We start from the raw sequence: 19,934 nt of genomic DNA, 5'->3' as shown, positions 1-19,934 counted from the left end.
TTAAAGGAGTGCTTCTGATTGCATGTGAGGTGTGACAGAGTCAGCGGTGCTCGCCTCTGCTGCTGTATGCTGCAGTGTATGCACTCCAGCATGAGACACAGCTCATCTCCATGGTGACAGGTTGAGTGACAGAGCACGTGAAAAAGGATGCAATGGAAAATTGCCAGTTTGCTGCAAACCCCTCCAGAAGGGTGGCATCTATAACACACTGTGGTTCCACAACGGCACATGTGCACGGCTTGGGATTTATATCTTCGATGGCAGCTGTACTAACACCATGATGTGTGTGTTTGTGTCACATTCAGTAGTGTGCGTGTGAACAGCAGAAGTGCTGATGTTGTGTGCAGGTTAGGCTCAGCTTGTATGCAGGGCATGCTGGGTTTGATGGTGGAAGGACACAAAAGCAGCTTCAGCAGCAAACTACACATTCTGACTCAGCCCATCCATGTTTTTTGTGGGTTTTTCCCCACGTTGCTTGCTTGGAACCAGGTGATAGTGGGGTCAAGTTTCAGGCTCTTCTCTTTTTATGATGTGCAGACACACAGCATCCACATTCCACAATAACATAAGCAACTTGACGAGTTTATTGCGAGCAATCATCTCTCATTCAAATATTGTATTAGCAGCATCAAATTAAAAAGAAAAAAAAGTACCTGCATAGCAGCAGAACAGCAAGTCATTCATCACTCTGTTCATTTTCACAGCTATAACAGCTAATGATCTTGGCATCATATAGAGAGAACATTACAGCAGATGCGAATATGTCAACTCACATTACTGGTACTGAGGAAGCATTGTTGCTTTTGCCGCTGTGCAATTTGCATGAGTCAAAGAAGGAATCAGCAATATGTTTTTGTCGACATTGTCAAAAATACACTGTTGTTGCTGCGGCGTTTCTGCCCTGGATTTGTCTTTCCGAAAACAGGCAGCATTGTGGCGTCTTTCTTCCTCGGTTATTTTATATTCATAATGTTTGCTTTGCTATCCAAGCAGACTTTTCAGTTTATAAAACTGTATACGATTGCAAGTTATTACTTCACTTTTTAGAATTATTGAGAATCTGTGCATGATAGCATCCGTTTTATCATACCTATTATCCACAGAGATAAATGGCCTGTATTTATATAGCGCTTTACTAGTCCCTAAGGACCCCAAAGCGCTTTACATATCCAGTCATCCACCCATTCACACACACTGGTGATGGCAAGCTACATTGTAGCCACAGCCTCCCTGGGGCGCACTGACAGAGGCGAGGCTGCCGGACACTGGCGCCACCGGGCCCTCTGACCACCACCAGTAGGCAACGGGTGAAGTGTCTTGCCCAAGGACACAACGACCGAGACTGTCCAAGCCGGGGCTCGAACCGGCAACCTTCCGATTACAAGGCGAACTCCCAACTCTTGAGCCACGATCGCCCACAGAGCTATGTGCAGACAATGTAAAGTATTTAATTTATTTGAAAACGCTAAACACATCCACCCCAGTGGTCAATTTTGGGGGAAATTCAGGTTATTGAGCTGTGCTAGTGTGTATCAACAGCAGCAGACATGTTTTCAGATGGATGTGGTCTTGAAGACAAGGTCAAGCTCTTAGTTAGTCCATAGGCTAATGTTACTAATGAACACATGGCCCACTAATTTTGTAGTTCTGTGCCACTGCCAGTGCCATCTTTTTGGTACTATCTTTAGCCATTATTATTACTGATGATGATGTTTGAAATTTAAATACACGGAACATTTTTCTCTATATTATCCACCGAAAAATGACATTGCATTGTTGAAAAGAAGTAAAACCTTAAATCTATTTCTAGACACTTAATAGAATCTCTACGAATTTCAATGATCAAAAAGTCTTTTAGATTTTACATTGAAATATTACCACGATTTATCTTTTGTCTTTCAGAAATTTCACAATGTATATGATCAATACATGCTTTTGATTCAAAGACTTATCTGTGTGTTGAGAAGGATTAACTGTGACTAAGATGGTGATATGTCTTTCAGTGAGCTATTATACCCTGGACAGCTGCACTCGGGACCATGATGTGCATCATCTCATGTTTCCAACAATATTTGCAGATTATGTCAACAGTCTTGGGTGGTGAAAAGAAGATATCTTGTACGGAGTTCCCATCAAAGTTCTTATACAAAGAGAACTGTTTCACTATTCATCTCAGTCTTTAACTACGTCTTAGGTGGTCTATACCAACATGTTATGTTAACCAGTGCTGTTATCCTGTAAGGCTTCCATGGCATAACAAACTATGACCTCCATATTCCTCTTCATGCCCATTACTGATCATCACTGATCTCACTTTGACAAAGCTTATAGTTAGGCCTGTTCTCCTGTTTCCGTTTGCTATCTTCTTTTTCCCATCACCACCAACTGGTTGGGGCAAATAGCTGCCCCTCCTTGAACCTGGTTTTGCTGGAGTTTTCTTCCTGCTGAAAGGGAGTTTTTCTGTCCCACTGTTGCCAAGTGCTTGCTCGTAATAGATCGCCTGCTCATTGGGTTTTTTACTCTAATATATTAGCATCTTTAATCCACAATGCAAAGGGCCTTGGGGTGACTTTATTATGAATTGGTACTTGTTATGTGCAGCAGTGAATGCAGTGTCACGTTTGCTGTAGTGTGAATGTGTAAAAAGCTGCTTTAAATTAAAAGAGCAGGAAGACAGCTCAAGATGTATAACCAGTGCGTCACATTTGCATGTTCAAATGCAATACCGTATCTGATCTTGATTTAATTACTTTACTAAGTTCTGAGCAGATGGCAAAATTTGCTTCATATAATGTGAAAAGTTGTTGTTCTCACATAGGAGAAACACAATTTAATAACAACAACACTGTAAAAGAAGAGGGTCAAAGCAAATGAACCAAGAAATATTCAGTCATAATTAAAAGGGACCATGCCGTGTTGTTTAATCCATTAGCCCATTAACTTTTTGTCAGGATGTCCATGGCGGCATGTTATCATACTTTTGGTCTCTGTGTGATTGCCTTGGGAAATTGGCAAATGATGTGTTGGTGCAATAATCCCAAAATATGCTTCTTTACCAGCTCAGGAATGCAGGCAGTGTCTGTGCCAGTGTCAGGCTTTTGAAACCAGTGGGAGATGCACTCTCTGCAGCTTAAAACACGCTGTGGAAACAAATCAAATGAATGTAAAGGTGAGGATGATGCATAGCTTTAATTTCCTCACACAGACTTTCTATCGATAGTTCACTTACTACTATATTAACATAATCTTTGAGTGAATGGCTGTCTAGTAAGGTGTGAAATGCCATATGTAGCAGGCTGATCAAATTTGATAGTCACTTGAACGGACTCTTCTGGAAATGACCAAGCTCCTGAGATGCTTAACAGCTGTTTTCACAGCAGATTGAAAGCATGTCCCTTAGGGGCTCTTAAGTTTCTTAAGAGAGTAAAACAAAGATTTAAGGGTATGCGGTGGCTTTATCTGCCAGACAACAATATATTGGTGCTTTTCCGCCTTTAACTGGGGATGCTGCATTCTGACAAAAGGCAGTAATCTTGAGTTTTTACCCACTGTGTTTATTTTTCCACTGAAAATACTGATACCTCTTTGTATCTAAGCTTATGAGCTCCATCAGTGTTAGACATTGTGACAGTTATTACTACCACAAAATTACTGAAATTTTATATTTTTAAAGCAAGTTTAATTCATTGATATTAATATGTAGTGCAGTCATGTTCAGTTAAGGTTTAATTCTGAACTCTGTTATCTCATCTGTGGACTTAAATACGAGGACACAGGAGTGTGGCGTTATCTGTGACCTTGCAGTGCTTTTGCTGGGAGCATCTCTTATCCAAATAATTACAAACTTGACACTAGGATTAGATCTTGAGCAACACATGTGCCAAGTTTTGAATAGGATTGACTGGTGATCAAGATTGGCAAAGAGCAGACAGACTAACATATACAACAGGTACAGCAGGTTGTCCACTGCTGTTATAGATTTGGTGGTTTGATCTCTGACCTCACCATGAGCTCAAGTGTCCTTTGACAAGATGCTGATCAAGTCCCTCCCAATACCAGGCAAGGTCCTCATGTGACAGCTCTGCAAGCATTGTGTGTTTGTGTGTGTGAAAATGAGTGAATGAGAAACACATTTTAAGCACTTAAAGTTAAAGGACACGAGTACAGACCATTTACATGCAGAGATTCCTTTATTTAACAGTGAGATTACATGTAATGTACGTGGAGTGCTCAGTAAATCTTTTCAAATATACTTGTGTGTATTTGATCTTACATTTCATCCATTTTCTGCTGACATTTTCACATTGCTCACTTTGTTCAACTTCAATGTTTTTAAGGAAAACTCAAAGCACTCTCTACATCAGGGGTGTCAAACTCAAATACACAGTGGGCCAAAATTCAAAACTGGAACAAAGTCGCGGGCTAACGTTAATATTTATTGAAAAAAAAAAAAATCTTCCTCCAGATATAAGAATGAATCTTTTCTTATGGACTCAAATAAGTTTTGCTGGAAAACTGAATATGGAACAAGCAAAGCTTAATACTAAACAATATATATATTAGCTGTATAATACCAGTAGGCCAGCTCTAATAGTAATTTGGTATGGCTTCGCGGGCCAAATGTAATTAGGCTGCGGGCCAAATTTGGCCCGCGGGCCAGAGTTTGACACCTATGCGCTACATGTAAATATTGAAAAGGGGGAAAAAACAGACGCGTTGCATTCTGCTTCCTGACTTGTGATTTTTTTTTTGTTCCATCATCAAGTATTTGTGAGAAGGGCGAGTTAACATAAAGGTCATTTTTGAGAAATGAAGTCAAAGGCAAATATTGTTTTGAAAAGCCCCCACACACACCCCTCGCCGAAAAAAAGGAAATACCACAAGAGGAGTGCGACTTATTGTACAGTAGATTGTGGCTAGAATTACTTTTGGTTGAGTCATCACTGCTGTCTCACAGAATGGCTTTGCATCATTAAACAGTGCGTGCCTAATGAATTATCCATCCTCTTCTGGCTTCTCTGTCTATCCAGCAGCAGGACGCTGATTTGCTGCAAAGAGGAACCAGATGTTTTCTCTCTTTCTTTCTTTTTAAAAATTCTGTGTTTTGTTTTGTTTTTGTTTTTTTTTAATGGTTCCTTCTCATGAGTTCCTTCCTAAAGAGGATGTAATGAAGTATCTACATTTTTCTCTCAGAAGCAGTAGAACTTTGGAAGTGCACGCAAAATTTGACAACGTCAGACGAGACGAATGGCAGGATAATGAAGTATACCTGTGTTCCACGGCAACAGCTGCACACAGGCCGCTAAGCACGATGCAGTTAAAGCTCCTCATTGGCTGCTGCAGCTTAGAGCTCGCAGACTTCTCAACATTGTTGTTCCCGTCACTGAGTTTTCGTCGCTTGTGGAACGAGTTGAGGAGTAAACAAACACGTCTATCATGTTTATAGTCACCTTAAGTCTGGGAGGATATAAGGCTTGATAGCACACAGGCAGGAAAGTACACTGTTAAAATGATGACTCCCGAACGCGCCATAGCTCCCTGCACAGCTGTCATTCATCCACCCCGAGCAGTGGTTTTTGAAATATCTGTACTTCTTTATTGCTGATTAGAGACAATCTGGTTGCCTTTCTGTGCAGTTGGAACACAGGGTGTAATAACATTCTTTGCATGTTCTCCCCCAAGCAGTAATGATGCATGATATCAGGCCTTATGACATTTTTTTTAGCGAAGGGAACAAAAAATTGACTCGGACACAGATGAGTGAGAAGTCAAATAGCCTCTCCTTTGATGTTGCAGCGAGGTCATGTTCAAAGGAAAATATCAAATAGGTAAGTTGGGGAGAAAATGAGGCAGTGTTTATGTGAGTGAGGCTGTGTGGTGATGCTTAATATTAAGTGTGTGTCTTTGTGTATATGAGTGTGCAGGGTTACCTGATAATTAGGCTTTTTTTGTGGGGGCTTATCATCAAACTCCACGCTGATGATATGAAGTCACCAACTGGGATTTTAATGACTTTCCAAATCAATCAAAAGTTCTGGGTCACTGCCACAGAGGTCAGCCTAGACACACACGCACGCACACACACACACACACACACACACACACACACACACACACACACACACACACACACACCCCTGTGTGAGTCTTTATTGTCTTAATTGGAAAACTACAGAGCCTTTTTTTAAAACTGATTTTTCATGTTGTGAGAATAGGACACATTCTGGGCGGGAGGTCTGTTCACTTTTTTTTGCAACTAACTTTTATATCTGCTCATTAGATGTGAAGTTAAAATCCACAGCTAGTTAGCTTAAGTGATCAAAGACTGGAAAATTAGTGATTCACCAATTGCAATTTTCTTATCTGATTCCAATTTCCAATTTTTCTCTAAGGCTACGTTCACACTGCAGGTCTTAATGCTCAATTCCGATTTTTTTGTCTGCCTGTTCACACTACAAATAAAATGCGACAGCAAACGCGCTCTAGTGTGAACGCTCAAAGCGGCCCACATGCGCAAAAGAAGACGTCATACACAACGCGCTCTGTTTAGACCCAGACCAAACAGTATTGTTTGACTGATGGCCCTTAATATAAAGACTTTGGACTTTACGTTTCCCAATTTTTGCTTGAAGTTAGTTATTTACATAATAATGTAAATAACCTAATAATTATCCTTATTGCTGTTTTAGAGGAGCGGTGCTTCAAAGGATAGTTGCAGATTTCTGTCAGAATCTGCAGATTATACAGTACAAATAACATGTTCACGTTGTCTTCCCAACAGTTTGACTAACATCTACACTGGATGGCCAGGAAGCATTCACGATATCTTCTCCGGCGCTGATAATTGGCGTCTTTTTTGTGTCAGTGACATAAAAGATGGATTTAATGCGACGTGACCATTCAAACAGCAGTCGCTTTCTGAAACATCGGATATGTATTGGATTCAGTACCACATTCGAAAGTGACCCAGATCGGATTTGAAAATATCGGATTTGTGCCCTTCACACTGTCATACCATGATCGGATATGGGTCGCATAGGGTCAAAAAAATCGGATTTGATGCGCTTTCGCCTGCAGTGTGAACGTAGCCTAAGTGTGACCTGCCTATCCGGATTTTTATCGCTTATCTTTCTAAGAAATAGAATAGAATAGAAAAGCCCTTTATTGTCATCGTACATATACAATGAAATTGTGGGTGCTCCACACCAACTGTGCCAGAATAAAATAGAAATAGTAGACAGCAGGAATAAATAGCAAACAGGAGAAATATATGCAATCAAGAGACACATTAGAAAACAAAGTTGTGCAAAGAAAAAACTGAATAAAGTCTGTGTGTGAGTGGCTGAGTGATGGGGGTTACTCAGACCGTGGCTCGGATTATTGGGGATGTGGGGGGATAGTGTTTATTGACAGTCCGAATGGCCCAGGGGAAGAAGCTGTTTGTGAGTAAGTACTGTAACTGACGTGCGAACAAAACCCGACTTCTCTTCAGTTTTTTTTTTCATAATAAAATAAATTGTTACATTTTCTTCCCCCCAGACTGCAGTAAATTACAGGATCTGCTGTCAGTTAAAATTATGAAAATAAAGTAATGTTCTACTATAAGGAGGCACAAATAACTGAAAAAGCAGTTTCTTTACACCCACGTTGAAATATGACATGACATATTTTACCTTACCAAACAACAGCAAGTGCATCAGATTTATACAATAAAACAAATGTCAAGTACTTACATAATTTTCCATATTCATAACTTCACCCGACAGCAAGACATTGACCAGTTTTCTCTTTTTCACTCATCTCTTTAATTTTCCTCATAATTACTCTGATTCTTTGCTCATACCGAGGCTGCTGGCTTGTGGCTGGATCTGAGCTCTGGATAGCTTTGGCTTTCGTCACTTTGCCTTTGTTGCCTTCTTTAAAATGTCCATGTTCAGCTGGGTGAAGGTCATTTCAGCGTCTGATTAGGTTTGTTTTTAAGAACGTTTCCCCTGTGGTTTATTTTGGTGAGCTTTGTGTCTTCCTCACTCACAATGAAGACACACTAGCGTCCAATCACCAGTCGGGGCCAAGACCGCTAAAAAAATCTCTCGATTTGTGTCCCTGGCCAGTCAGTCTGTGCTTGAACAAATTCTTTAAGTTTTTGTTGCCTTGGTTTTGGTTCAAGTTCAATTGAGTCTTCTTCTTCATGTTTTTTCCAGACACTAATATTTTGTGGTAAGTATGCGTTGCGTTGACACACAATCTGTGCAAACTAGGATGCAAAAGACACATTTCATCAGGACCTATAAGGTAAACACATTTTCTCACTTACACAGTCTCTCTGACAAGCCCCTCCTGGTTATATGTAATTTATGCTCACTTCGATAAAAACAAGCCATCTGACACCACTCATTTGAAATTCCAAACATTTTGCTTCAGTATCTAATTTGATAACTGAGCTTGTGGATGGGAAAATAATCCACTCCCAGTCAATAACCACAAGCCACTCCTGTCAGTGTGATAAATGGGAGGTTTAGCACGAGGCTACAAGTGGGGGTTTGTAAGTGGATGGGACGCCGCTGATTGGGTGCGGTCGTAGCAAAGGGCTGTGGGAGGAAAACATCCATCCAGAAAGTGCTGAGAAGTTTGGTGATGACCCTATAGCACATTATAGGAGTTTCCAGCTGGTTGCTGGAAGACTGAAGGGAGAATAGGGAGTGACAGACTAAGCAGTGCCCTGTTGCTTTATCAAAAAACATTATCAGTAATACTATTTCTCATGAGAGAAGGCAAATAATTATAGGCATTCTATGCGCAGTAAATTCTTTGCCTTCTTTTCACTTGCTGTGAATTTTCAGGTCAAGTTGGGCTAATCCACTTTGCTCCCTGGATAGTCTATGAAATACCAGCATGCCAATAAGTGTGATGCTGGCATCAGCAAATGGCTGCTGATCCTTTGATTCATACTTTAATCTGAAGACAAAAGATTATTTTTTTTAAATTAGAGCCCTTTCTATTATATTAAACCACCTACTGCATTTAAATCCAGCCATTCTCTATTTGAAAGATGAATAGGGCTCTTACAGAAACGCAATTCTCTCTCATTTCTTTTGTATAAATGCTCCCAATTAGAAAGGGAAAACAAATTTGAAATCACTCTGCGGAGTTCATTCTTTGTTATGATTGATGACTGATGATGATTTTGCCTCAGCCCCGGCACCTTTCGCCTTAGCTTATCAGAGCGCGTACAGCTGCTTTAGTGGCCGGAAAACTGTGATATTTAACGAGACTCTCTGTTATGCACTGTATGTGACACTGAATGCCATGATGATGCGGACTTGGCTGTCAGGAGCCACTGCAAAGGCCAGCAGTTGTGTAAGAGATTTAATGGCTGTGGCTGGGAGCCTAAAGAGAGGGCAGCAATCATCAGACCTTTTGGCAAGGTTAGCTCGGTCCTTTATTCTCTGCATCTCTCTTTCAATCGCTCTGTTAGTCATCCTAAAGTAATACTCTGGTGCTTCCAAACTCTAGTCCTTATGTTGCCAGTAACTTTTTAACAGAAATCACAAATGTAAGCTTGATGATATCTTTGATGCACCAGTGTAAGGAAGGATGAATTAAAGCTTTCATTTGACCTGTTTTCTTCTGTTAGATCTGCCACTTAATGAAAATGTTAAGTACTGGAAATGGTCTTTTATATATATATCTTGTTTTTAATACTTGGATAAAAATGCTTTACAGCCAGTGACTGTTGGAAGTGTAGAGTCCATGGATATCAGGAAATGTTGAGCTTCCAGGTGCTGCTTGTTTGATTTTGTATTTGATAAATAAAATTCATGCTCTGTTGGGTTGAGACTGATTTGGACATTGAAGAATGTCTAATTTCTTTGCCTTGAGAAATGCTTATGCATCTCCTTTGACATTGCAGTGTGCCATTACATACACAATTCATCCTGCTACATCCCACTCATCAATCACACTATCAATAAACACTAGCGGCCCTGATCCGATGGGAGCCATACATGCCAATGACGTAATCCAAAGAACTCCTGTCCAAATAACTTTTTTAAGGCCTGCGTAGGTTCTGTTACATGATTTCTAACAAAGTCTACTTTGGCCTTTGGTTCTTGAGTGCAGCCGGTGCTTTTTGCATTCACAAAGGCGTCTCTTGACTGTAGACCTTGACCATGATACGTCTAACTCCTTGAGAGTATTCTTGAATTGTTTAGAAGTTTTGAAGTTGTTTTTCTTAATCATGGAAATAATTCTGTCATCCTGCACGTTAGTCAACTCATGTGGTCTTTCCGGCCTTTTGGTGTTGCTGAGCTGTTGTTGTTGTTGCTGTTGCAGTGCATTCCTTATTTAAAGAATATACCGGATTACTGATTTTGCCATGTCTAAAGGTTTTGCTAGCTTGTTTATTTTGGTTTTCCCATGTAATGGCAATTATGATTTCCGATGAACAGCTATCAAATGCATATCCAGCACTCTGGAACCTACTCCAGAGCTTTTATCTGCTTAATTTCTCATAAAACGATAAGGGAACAGGCCTCAACTGACGTTGAAACTGGTTGTCAGTCAGTGAGCCTGTAAAAATGGGGAACTATGAATAATAATGGTTGTAATTCCTAAATATTTAATGCAATACTTTTGTGAAAACCTTTGAATTAAAGCTAAAAGTTTGCACTTCTTGATTTTTTTTTTTTTGATGAAATGAGAAAATCCACCGTGGTGTAAAAAAGGCAAAACTACAGAAATTATGTAACTGTCCAGATTTTTATGGAATTAATTATGTCTGAAACAAGGTATTGTAATTCCTCTCACTTTAAAGTTGACTACAGTGACTTTAAGCTAACCTTTCCTGGCTTCCTGACTTTTCTTCACAGAGCTCTTTTGAATACCACTTGACGGAGATGACCATATTTAAGACATCCCCCCACTTGACATTAAGCTGAACCATAAATCACAGACGTTTGCATGTGTGTGTGTGTGTGCTGTAATTTATTCAATTAATTTATAAGTATTTCAGACTTAGTTTTTTTTTGGATTCATGCCTCACCCGAGCCAAATAAAACAGACATTGTTACTGTTTTTTGTCCCCAGTATCAACAACAGACGCTGCTGGTTGAGTCATTTTGGTATGATGCAATTAGAGTAAGCCCAGCTGCACATTTTGGATGACCAAGATCAAATGTATACTCATTAACTGTTGTAAACTGTAACTGCGACGTGCACTATTATGGTTAAGAGTCCATTTCTCTAACAATTGACACTTTCAGCCAGTCCATGATGAATAAATGCCTTAATGCCTCCAGAATCTAATTTTACTGGTTGTTTTTTCTTTCTTGTGCGTCTTTTTTATACCTTTGTGTTTTTTCTACTGCCCACACATTTTTTTTTTTACAGTGAAATTACTGTTAGAGCAAATGTAACTGTAAAAAATAAATTACTTCAGTTAAATAAACTGATGCCTTGTCTTTGCCTTGAAGATGGTATAATCAGCATTTTCATTATGATAGATAAGTTGTTTCCCATCTTTTTTTAAAAATGAAAACACAGCATACTGTGATTAGCATTCAAATAAAAAGAAAAGTCACCAAGCGTTACCTCAGATGTTCACATCATTACTACCACTGCTATAGTTATCATCTGTATGGGGGTAGCTATAAGAAGTAGCACTTGAAGAAGTGACCTTGACACAGCTTCAAAGCGAGAGTATAAATGTTACTGGAAAGTAAAGCTGATTAGTGACTCATGTGCATGTGACTAAACCATTGTTGACTGAGCCAAGAATGTACTCCCAGCTGCTAGTTAACATTATTAACCCACAGCTGCTAGTTATCATGGCCGCCTACTTTTTCTGCCATCAAAAAGCTTTTTCACAGTGGGGAGTGACTGAGGTGAGGAAGAGTTAGCTCAAACTTTCCACTGACCTTCATAACCTCAAAGTCTCTCTGGCCCAGATTTACCCGAGTCCCTGCGCCTTCCTCAGAACTTGACACTGAATGGCGCTCAGGACTTTTAATATCATGGCGTTTGTGGGTGCTCCTGACTGATAGAGGTTTGGGGTTAGTCTTTGATGTTCTTTGTGCTTCTTAATGAGGATCAGACTCAGGGTTTTTTTGGCCAAAGTCCTCCCTCCTCCCTTTTCCACTTGGAGCAGTGGGGCAGCAGAGATTGAAGAACTAGTTCCACCTCAAGAGAGGAGCATTTCTTCCCCCTCCTTTCCCCCTCTATACATTTTATCCTTCCTCTCTCTCCCACTCTTTCTTTAATCAGCCTCTCTGGCACCCAGAGCGTCTCTGCGTCTCTGAGTGAGTTCATCATTTCATTAAGGAGGCCTTGGCCCAGATGAATCAGGGCTCTGAAGTTCTTTCATCAGCACGTTGGGGAAGCGGGAGAAACGGTTAGGGAGACCAAGTGCGACAAAGCGCAGGAAACACACCAAAGGGGGGTCCAGCTCAGTCTGGACTGGGCCCGAAGGCTGAAACGTGTGTGTACACAAGCCTGTGACAAGGCAAAGGGTCAGGGCAGATGTCAGATGAGGGTTGGGCCCTGACTAACCTCTGATCTAAGTTCTAAGGACAAAGGCCAACCAAAAACACGTGTGGGCTGGTGCTCTAGTTATGTTCCCTTTCCTCATGAAAAGACACGTTTGATGAATTAACTTTAGAAAATAAAGACCCACTGAAGTGTAGAGCTTAAGCACAGCACAGTCTTGAAGCTTGTGAGTGAGTCTTGTCGGTCAGTGGTTGCAAAACATTTCACTTCTAAATGACACTGACAGAAACCCTGTGTTTTTTTTCCCCCCAAAGCTTCTCAAGACTGAGCAGATAAATATGTTGTTGCGTGAGAATAGATTTGTCCTTCAGTACATTTTGACTTAATGCACTGTTTCCCTTTAGCTTGGGCTGCCAACATTTGCTGCTAGCTATTTTGTATGCAATTTATTACAATTAGCCTGAAGCAAATGCTATTTCTAGCCCAGGAACTGGACTGTTAATTCAGATTATTGCCATAGAGGAAAACCATAAAGCTTGGGGGCCATTATTCCTGCAGAATTTCAGGCATGACATATTGAAGAGGAGCAGAGCTACTGAATATGTTTCTTTATGTCTTGAGAGAAAACCCTTAAAACTCAGCCTCATATCTTGCATGAGTGGCCCCTGCACCCCTGTTACTTGTCCATTCAGTCATGCAACTTTACCTCCATCCCATCACTCATAGCGCCATTAACTGCGATTTAATTTAACACCACCCACCTATCTCACACCTCATATTTAGACCCCAATGTGCCACCCTTCGTGTCTTCATTCCTTTTGTGTCCCTCCTCATCAGATGCTTATCTCTGTCCCGCGTTTATCCAGGCGGAGCCCATGCTGTTGGTTCAGCAGATCTCTGCTGCTGACTGAAGCCTTGTGTGTTTGTGTGGCAGTGCACGTGTGTGTATGTAGGTCTGCCCACTCGCATCTATGCGTACCGCTGGAGGACTTCCTGTGGTGTTGTGACATGGATGCTGGTGTTTGCTGTCACTGCAGTTCATGTGTCGCTTTGCCCCCACTGTTGCTCCCTTACTGCAGAGACTTTGGGAACTGCACACACGCACACACACAGACACATACATTTAGGAAAAAACATACTTTTTATGTAGGTTTTTTGTCTTAGATTTCTGGCTCTCGAAAACTCTTAATGTTTATGTGTAATATAAATGTGTAACTGATACTAGCTTGTTCTGCACGTGGCTATTAGGTCAGTTGATACCTTTTTGATGCTACTGTTAATACTCCCTGTAGCCAGAACAGTGAGGATGGCTACTTTTGAAAGCTTATCAACCCAAGCTTAGCATATTTGAGGGTGTTTGGGTGTTGTGCATCTAAGGTCAAAAGCAGTTCTGCACAGTTCCTGCTAAGTTCAAACTTAGGCTAACTATATATAGGAGACATTGTTCATTGCTATGCTAACAATTGGGTACAGAGTATCCTGTACCTAAAACAACTAGACTCCACTGTAATGAAGGGTCGTAAATCTTATACAAAAAAATTCAGTGGCTACCCTATGAAATACTTTTTTTCCTTTCTTGTTTTTCCCGATTCAACAATCAAGAATGGGTTTGATTGATATCCTAACTGACAAAGATGGATCTACTGCTCATTTAGTGCTCAAAACTGGAGGTAACTTTGTCCTGAGTTCAGAACAACAACAATTGTTACCATATTACCATGAGCATGCCAGTTCAGTGGCTGTCATGATAAATCAAGAAAATATGCTGCACTTCTTCTTGTAAAAAAAAAAAAACAACCTTATTTGTCAGCCTTTCCTCTGGCTTCTGGTTTTTATGGCCAACTACATTTTGAAATACATGCACTGCATTTATCTGCATTTTCATTAAATATAGAAAAGCAAATCCACACTCTGAACATTCTCCTTTGTCAGCCACGAATGGAAAGCACAGCACTAACAAACATCACTGGATGACACAGAAAACTTTCAGAATCAGAATCAGAATACTTTATTGATCCCTGGGGGAAATTATTTTTTGTTACAGTGCTCCATTTTAAACCAACATTAAGACAAGACAGACAATACGCTAACTAAGAATAGTACAATATATACATATATATACATACATACATACATAAGTCACTTATAAATAAATAGTTGGAAAAGAAACATGTGTAGACATTGTCACTAGACATTTGAAAACATCAGATATGTTTGAATGAATTAAGGTTACATAAACACTGATAGCAGCACCACTATAAAATTAGTTCTTGTCGCCCATCCCTTTGAGTGACACATTGTTGTGGTACAAAAAAACATATTTGAAATAACTTATCAACATGATCAGCATAGTTTCTGCCCTAAAATACACCCAAAGAACACCCTCAGTTATTCCCCATGTGGCTACTTCTTGTAACCCCCTATTCCAAACCATTTTTAGCTCTTTAGACTACGTGTTGCTGTTGTCTCTAGTTTTAATTTGGCATACCTCAGCCTTTGTCATAGCTTTGTTACTTTATTGGTTATGTGATGCTCAAAATTATTATTAGCTATTTTTTTACAGTGCTTTGTACCACGCTTACAGTATCTGCTGTCTGTTGAAAATGTGCAATGAGGATGGATGACTCATGACTGTAGACCAAATGTAGACCAAATCTACCTACGGGTACAAATAAAGTAACCTGAACCTAGTTCAACTCGAGAGCCAGATTTATCTCTGGGTTGCCGTGTCTTTGCTGGATATGACTTTCAGATACTGTTCATCACTTTTTTTAGGCCTTTTGCTTCCTTTGTTTTTCATTTACTTCAACTTTATTTTCAAGGACACACTGCACAGAATGCTGAGACACTCCACATTGCTAATTCTCTTTGGGAATCACTTTGTTAGTGAAAAAAAAATTTTTTTTCTGTTTCATGAACTGTGCTATTTTTATGATTTTGCATAGATTGAATTGAAAAAATGGGAACTAATCATGTATTTTTATGACAGGCTAAAAGACAGTTTAAAATTGGTTCTTTGCTAAGTTGTCTGTTATGTGTGAACACAACAGTGGCACACGCTTTGAGTGAGGCGCCTTTTTATGCTTGAATTATTCATAGGTACGTGTAAGGTGGGCTGACAAACAACCAAACATACATCGGAAAATGCTCAGGTACAAGGTTGGGACTTACAACGAGTGAAAAAACAACCAGTGCCCAAAGAAAACCTTTAAAAGACCTTCAGAAAGCCTGAAGAACTATTGCTTATAACCACACATAAAAAAAAGAAGGTTGGCTCGAGATTTTTTCTCAGTTCTGTAAGTCACATCTCATGCAAGCACTTTGCAGGATAAACGGTTTTATGCACTGGAGGAGGCCCAAGATGCTCAATGAGGAATGGAAGAAATTTAATGCCACTGAAGCTCTGTAGAGCTCCTTGCATGGCTGGCTAGCTTAATCTGTCTTCCCTTTTCCCATGTACGTATAAAGATTTTGAGATTAAAGCAAGCTTTGAAATTAATTACAGATTTTAATAGACACTGTTAAGTGGTGACAAATAATTTATTACTGATGAGGTCACGTTGTAAACAATCCTATAATGTTTTATGCATGCCTCCGTGCCTCACTCTCTTTACCACTGTAAAACTCCCATAGTGTGTTCCACATAGTCTGATTTACAACTTGTGATATAATTTAAATGACTGATATATTTGTGATGTGGTGCGGAGTGGTTTTTACCAGTGAAAGTGTGCAAAATTATGGGCTGGTAATCGCTCATTTGAAAGCTGTCAGCTCAGTTTTGAGACTGAAGCCATGAAAACCTCTAATGAAAATCTACTTTCTTGGCAAGCATGTTTACACACAGACATGCACACATGCAGGATATAGACACAGACACACACACACAGATTATTTCCAATCCCCCTGAGAGCGCTTAGACAAATGGCATTTTCACATGTTAAAGGTCACAAATGAAATAGCTGTTGTGAGCATAAATTTGGACACACTGCAGCTGCGACAGTAGAGAGGAAGTCATCGATATAAAACACTGGTTACTTCAGGTTGAAAAACCTCCTGAATAATTGCTGCAGGATTTATCGTTGGCCACATTAAGGCTCATATTGTTCTGCCAGCAGATTCTTGAGCAGCATATGTCAGCTAGGATGAAGCATTTCTTACCTTTAAATCATAATATCCTCACCATCGTCTGGAAAATATATATTTTTTGTTCTTTGCACCATAGAATTATATCCATGTGAGCTCACTGGTGAATAAAATAGGAGAAAACAAATAAAATGTATCAATAAAGACACATAAAGTGGAACCACCTATTGGCTCAACCCTGGATTTGCTGACCTTTGAACCAAGAACACGACACACATCATGTAAGTTTATATTTCCATAAAGTTAAAGCTTGAATTCTGTGCGCTATTTTGTTACTCATGAGTGAATTTATGGTCTATATTTGAACGTGTGCTTGATCCCTCTTTCTTTAAGAGCCAAAAGCAGAAAGAAACCAAGGTTGCAGCTGTCCCAGCACGCCATCGTTCGTCCTCCATAATATATGATTCCCTAAAAGGCTCCTTTAGCTCCTTCTAGCTGTTTACATGCTCCTAAAAACAAGATCTAACAGGCCCTTACGGCTTGGTTTCGTGTGCTCCTACTTGGGTGTTTTCATGTGTGCATGTTTTTATATTCACATCTAATTAAGCTGCGCTAATGACGAGCAGCTTGGAGATAAAATTACAGGTTTTTCAGATATCTCATCTTGGAGTTATTTGCTTTTGAATATCTTATATTTTCCCAGCTTGTAAGAGAAGAAGAGCCGATGGAAGTGTTTTTCCTGGGTATCCTTTGCTTTGGAGCATTTGCCTTTGACTGCTCAATCTAAAAGAGCTCAGAGCTGATGTTTGAAACCTCATCTGCCTAATTCCTTCACAGAGGTACTATTGTTTTCACAACATAATACATTTTTTGTGGTTTCCTATCACATCTGTCTGGTAGTTTTCCACCTTGACCAGAGACAGAAAGCACTGTACCACAGGAATCTATGCCATAAGAATCTGGTACTTTTTGCTGGATTGTATGCATGCAAGTCCATACTTTTTCACTCCCATGAGCTTTATGATATCATTTGTTATGAATGTGCTCTGTCTTTGTTGTAAGACAGATGCTGCTCTTTCAGGATTTGGTAACAACACCTCTCTGTCTCTTTTCTTTTTATTGCTTTCTCCTCTTTCTGTCTAGGTCTGCAGCCAGTGATTGAACTAAAAATCAATAAGCCATAAAGAAAGCAGAGAAGCCTCTTATTTACATCAGTCTAAATGGAGAGGTAGTTTGTCTGTCCTCATATCCTCTTTATAGACTTCAGGCAGAAGCATTCAGTTTTCCTCCAATAACATACTCGACAGGCTGTCCAGATAAGAAGCTAAGCTCTGATAAAATGCTGAGGCGTAAAGGATAGGACGAGGCTGTGAGTTTAACGCTTAGCCGCTGCCTCTGGGGTAAAAGGGGGAAAATATATGTTTGGACATTTCCAAACTGTGTGTAAGGAGGCTGTTAGCATGTGACTGCTCACATGTCCGTGCCCGTCGAGGGTGGAGAGCCGGAGTGACTCATAAAGCCACAGGGGGGCCCCAAAGACAGGACTTGAGGAGGTAGACTTCACAGTGACGCAGAATCAGCATTCTTACTAAAAGCTGTGTTAATGACTCTTCATTCAGCTCATTCTCTTCCTCTGTTACAAAATGACAAGATCACACCAAAATGAGATGGTATGACCATAGAGTTTGCTTTCTGTCGGGGTCATTTTAAAGGTAGATGGTAGAGTCCATACAACAGATCAGTCAGCTCACATCAGGCATTGCTTAAGTCACATTATAATTACATGGAGCTGCAGTTGTTTGATGATCTTGTAAACTCTCTGAACGTGCTCTAACGTGCTCTGAAATCATTTGATACGAGAAGATAAATTCATCATTTCCTTTTGAAGAAACTCCCGTTCTGTGCTTAGTGGCTCCAATGAGAAGTTTGAAGTTTTCTATTATATTTCAGCATATTCCAGATGTCCACACCTGGTACCACACCTGAAAAGTCTTGAAACTTTAAAAACGCAATTTGTTTCCAAGGGTTAGTGATCAGACACTTGAAGCATAGCGCAACCAGATGAAAATCATAAATTAAAAAACTTGTAAATTTGCCAAAGTAACAAAGACCACTGTGTATTTTAGGCTGTCGAGCAGTGGTGTCGTGTGTCAAATCCACCAAGAGTCTAGAAATCTTATAAAAAAAATATGTCACAGTCTAGCTGTACTTCTTTAACAAAAACGTATCATGCAATTTGTTTGGCAGGACAACTCTGTTGTGTTCTGTGCTCCTAGTTCTAAATCATATACGCTTGCTGGCCACTTCATTAGGTACACCTGTTCAACCGCTTGTTAACGCAAACATGTAATCAGCCAGTCACATGGCAGCAACTCAGTGCATTCAGGCATGTAGACATGACTGCTGAAGTTTGAACTGAGCATCAGAGTGAGGAAAAATGGTGGTGCCAGACAGGCTGGTCTGAGTAGTTCAGAAACTGCCGATCTACTGGGATTTCCAGAGATTAGTCTCAAAAAGAGAAAATATCCAGTGATCAGTGAGTGTGCTGCTTTGAGCTGATAGGAAGGAAATAGCAATTGAAATAACCACTTATTTCAGAAGAGCGTCTCTGAACACACAACTAAAGCTACAGTTCACAAAATCTGCAACAGAACATTAAAAAAAAGACCATTGTCTTGATTTCTGCTGGTAGGGTCAGAATTTAACGCAAACACGATGTAAGCATGTATCTCTCCACAGCCTGATCCTCCTATGGATTCAAAAATCTGTGCCATAAGGAATTAAGGCAGTTCTGAAGGCTTTAGGTGCAACTAATGAAGAGGCTAGTGAGTATATATCAGCTCATCGCTCATGATATACCGACATAACATATCCTACTTATTATCTGTGGCCTTACTGAAAGCTGCTGTGTCGTCCTTTAAGTTTCAGTCTGATCAGAAAAGAGTTGCGAGTGGACTGTAGCCAGCTTTAAAACATCAAGCCGCGCTCTGATGTTTAATTAGTGCACAGATGAGTCAACAATAATGTAGACTCGCCTTCGTCAATTTTGTTTGTTTAAGCAACAGCTGATGATAATGCTCTAGACAGCGGCTCTCCTGACCGGGCAGTCGTCTCTGCTGTCTGTTGAGTGAGTGACAGCCCCTGCTGCTGTGATCAGTCCTGCATTTAATGTCTTGAAGCAGCAGATAATGTGACATGCTAGGTGACTTTCCCCAGGGAGCAGCAGAGCGTTGGGACTAATTGGTTCTGACTGTCAGTGAGTCTCATCGTCTTATAGACTTCTTTTGTTGCCTTTTCTTTACCCTGGGAGCTGGAACCAGTCCAACAGCTAAATCTAAAGAGGAGAGTAAAGGATTTTGTGTTGGAAA

The 19,934-nt window shown here is 40.2% G+C and overlaps 1 protein-coding gene across 2 annotated transcripts in view; it reads left to right on the top strand.

The window, feature by feature from the left end:
- Positions 1 to 19,934, top strand: part of kiaa1217 (KIAA1217 ortholog) — a 132,470-nt gene that overhangs the window by 1,103 nt on the left and 111,433 nt on the right. The window lies entirely within an intron of this gene.

Source organism: Astatotilapia calliptera, chromosome 9, assembly GCF_964374335.1.
Source record: "Astatotilapia calliptera chromosome 9, fAstCal68.1, whole genome shotgun sequence".
NCBI classification, from domain to species: domain Eukaryota; kingdom Metazoa; phylum Chordata; class Actinopteri; order Cichliformes; family Cichlidae; genus Astatotilapia; species Astatotilapia calliptera.
Note: the sequence above shows the minus strand (reverse complement) of the source record. Positions and strands in the feature narration are given on the sequence as shown.